We start from the raw sequence: 4327 nt of genomic DNA on the forward strand, positions 1-4327 counted from the left end.
CATGAAAAGACCAACTTAATGAATGAGGAGATTGATCGGGTGAAAAGTGCTTTAGAAAAACTTTATGGGGAATATAAGAGCATGCCAAAAGATCAAGGGTCATCTTCTACTGCTCATGTTGGAGGTGTTTCAGCTCGTTATGCACAGGTATATTACTTTTTGACTATCTAATATTTTAATGTATGATTGACATTTCACTAGTTTTTGTGTTTAATGGTGCTTTCTTTATCTATTTTTGTAGGATTATCTCTCTTTTCTTGTTGAGGATAATGAAGTGGTCACCAATGGAAAGTCTGAGTTGGAGCAATACCTGGAAGAGCCACCCAAAACTTGGGCGGCTGATTATGATGTTCTTGCATATTGGAAGTCAAATCAGAGCCAATACCCTGATTTGGCTCAGCTGGCCCGTGATATCTTGGCAATTCCTGTGTCCACAGCTGCATCTGAGTCGGCATTCAGTGCTGGTGGTAGGGTTATTGATAAATACCAAAGTAAATTTCTCCCTAAGAATGTTGAGGCTTTGGAATGCCTCCGTGATTGGATGTTTGATGTGAATTATGGAGATAATATTTTTTTCTTTTAATCATTATGTGCATTAGTGCATATCCTTATTTTATAAGTTCTGAGTAATTACTTTAACTCTTTTTTTTTGTTATAGCTGAACCGGATCTAGATCAAGATACTGAAGAATTATCTGATGCATTGGGAGATGTTTTTACAATGTATAATGCTTCTACTATAGTGCCTACAACTTCTAACCCCACTATTATTAACTAATTATCAAGTGCAATGTGAGTTTCTATCTTAGAACTTTTCTTCATTTGATTGATTGTCTCTTTCTTTAGTTATCAATAAATGGATCTTTGAGTAGCTATTTGCCTATTTCAATTGCTTTTGTTCAATTTCAGCCTTCTGATTTTGTTTCCCTCTTCTAATTTAGTTGTTGATCTCTCTGTTTTCTTCTCTAGGTTTGAGTGTTCAAGACATGTAAAAATGGGTGGAAGTGGACTATGTACTACGGAGACATTAGAACAAGAACTTGTTTTTACTTCCAACTTAGCTGTTGATGTGGTTTAGAGCAAGAACTTTATTTTTCTTATGTCAATTTGTTTAGTTGTCATTCAATGTTCCATCATATTATCTGAGTTGATAATTGGATTATATTATCAGGTGTTTGGCTTTTGATCTATTGTTGCCTTGTTGGGTCTTGTTTCAAATGCGAATCTTATTGTATTCATTCTGATTGTTATATTGGTAAACAGGGATTTAGTTCACAGTATATCGGTACTGATATTGGTCTGCCCTTAAGATTCTGATATCTTATTTTTGTACATAGGCTACATAAAGGACATGTAGCCTATGTTCATTATGTTGGTTGCTGGCATGCTGCATCCCACGAGTGAAACAAAGGGAAAGGGAGCAAGGCAGGGTGTGGGTAGGGGATCTGTGACTCCAATCCACTTCTACCTCAAAATCAAAATCAATGAGGCGTAAGGGTATATGTTTCTGTGATATTGAGGGCTCAGGTTGACAACAAAAAGGAAGAAAGCAGTGGGGGGAAGGACTGAGGAGGCTTGTGGGCAACACACGCGTGCTTCCCTTCATTCTCTATCTACATTACTTTACATGGATAACAAAGCTTTGAAAAAAATGGGAATCGGAAAGGACACCCTCTGTCTCTCTCTTTCTATTATCTTTATTTGCTCATACACACAACAAGACATATATAAATACCCCTTTCTCTCAATCTCAGAAGGCATGTGGATAAGTGGATAACACAGGTCCTAAACTCACAACCACTACATCTACTTTCAATTACTCTTAACAGCGTGTGCCCTGATCTTTACTTACCAATTTCTATCATTGTTGTCCTATTGATATTTCATAATAAGCCAAATGTTGCTAACACTGTCCAAGCAAATAACTACCCTTTTTCAATAATTCAGTTCCTCTCGCATTGCTTTGTGAATCATATGGGCGTGGCTGGAATTGGAACAATGGAACAGGAACAGAAACGAATTTCAAACCATTTTGTATCAAATTTATACTGTTTTTTTTTAAACCAAATTTATACCGTTTTTGTACCGTATATACACCGTTTTCATACCGTACTGAAACTGTACCGTTTTCATACCGTACCATAGCGGTACGGTTGCGGTATTGAAAATAGGGTTCTTAAACGGTACGGTATGGTATAGTATCGGTATTGGGTACCTATTTTTGGTACCGTACCAGTTGACAAGCCTAGCTGCAATAGGCGTAATTGGAGATCCTCTTCAGGTAGCTCTGTATTGAGATAGTGGACTGAGTGAGGCCATGGAAGACCGAGATTTTCTACAATACCTCCTCTATGATCTTTCTAGTCAAAATAGGGTTTTCAAATGATCACCCAAAATATAAGGAATGTGCGCACGGAAAACTCGTGCGAAATAAGGTTTTAAAATGATCACCCAAAAGATAAAGAATGTGCGCACGGAAAACTCGTGCGAAATAGGGTTTAAGAATGATCACCCAAAGCATAAGGAATGGCGCACGGAAAACTCGTGTGAAATAGGGTTTTAGAATGATCACCCAAAGCATAAGGAATGTGCGCACGGAAAACTCATGCAAAATAGGGTTTTAGAGTGATCACCCCAAACATAAGGAATGTGTGCACAGAAAATTCGTGCAAAATTGGGTTTTAGAATGATCACCCAAAACATAAGGAATGTGCGCACGGAAAATTCGTGCAAAATAGGGTTTTAGAATGATCATCCAAAACATAAGGAATGTGTGCATGGAAAACTCATGCGAAATAGGGTTTTAGAATAATCACCCAAAACATGAGAAATTGTGTGCATGGAAAACTCGTGCGGAATAAGGTTTTAGAATGATCACCCAAAACATGAGAAATTGCACACACGGAGAACTCGTGCGAAATAGGGTTCTAGAATGATCCCTCAAAACATAAGGAATGCGGGCACGGGAAACTCGTGTTAAATAGGGTTTTAAAATGATAACCCAAAACATAAGGAATGTGTACATGTAAAGATGTGTGAATCGGGTTTAGTACAAAATATAAGTTCATATGGGAACAAAGTTAACCTGACTATCTTAATCAATCTTATTATAGAACATGATGCTTAACTTGGTTCATCTCAAACTAGAAAAACGGACTAGGATTGGTTTAGACATTGGGAACATGCCACGTAGGAATGAGTCTGATGACATGGAAAACAACGCCCCGACCAACATGAATTTGAATTTTTTCGCAAAAAATCAAAGCGACTGATTATGTGGAAATGAATGTGGATTCCTGACAAAAATCGCTTGATGCAAAAAAAAGATCAACGATGCGAAACTCACGCCAACCAAGTGACAAAAGAAAACACTCGAATGAAAATTCAATCAAGCGGAAACCTTGATAAAACCCTTTGAACTACCATGGGTAAACTGTCGAGAAAATGACATGATGAGATAATAGAAAATATACATTAACATATCAATACTCTTTGAAAGAGAAGACCAATGATACCAAAATCAGCTCAATCAAGGTTTACGTAAAAGATTCATTTTGAAAGGCCTAGACAAGCCAATCAAGAGTAAGGAGAATCAATAGAGATTTCAAAAAACTTAGAGTTTGAACCACTTGAGTTTGAAAGTGAAAACCAATGATGTGAAAAATTGTGTAGATCAGAGATCCGGATTGAAAGATCCCATTTTGAGAGCTCTTGATCGGCCGTCTTAGAATAAAAGAGATTCGCCGAGAAAGCAATAAATTCTAAGGGTTAAACAACCTTAGTTAGAGTTTAGAAATCGACGGTACAAAATCAATGCATATCAAAGGTTGGGAGTCTTCCGGGTATCCAAATAAGTTGTTTGGATTAAACCAAGTTAAAGCATCGGGATGGACAACATGCTAGACCGGATAGAATTAGATTAAAGTAATTTCACATGATAACAAAGAACAAAAGGAGATTGGTCCAAATGAGAACAACGTCAACTTTATTGTACCTTAGGCCAACAATAGAGAATTCGAAGATTGAATTATTGATCCCTAACATTCAGACATCAACCTGAAATCGGCTGAAATATTGAAGACTATGCCATCTTGACTGAATTGGTTTTAATGACATAAGAGACAATGTTACCCAGAAGTAGGGGTTTACACACTTTGGTCCAGGTGATAGGTGGACCAAGAGGGATGCAACGTCTAGACAACACAGTAATCTAGGTAGAACAAAGTTGAAGGAATTCTTACTCAAGAGTTGGACACATAATGACAATACAAGGACATTAATGTCAAACCAGGATCAATTTGAATAAATGACAAATACCTTAAAGGAAG

The sequence above is a fragment of the Telopea speciosissima genome, chromosome 6 (genome assembly GCF_018873765.1).
Source record: "Telopea speciosissima isolate NSW1024214 ecotype Mountain lineage chromosome 6, Tspe_v1, whole genome shotgun sequence".
Taxonomy (NCBI): Eukaryota; Viridiplantae; Streptophyta; class Magnoliopsida; order Proteales; family Proteaceae; genus Telopea; species Telopea speciosissima.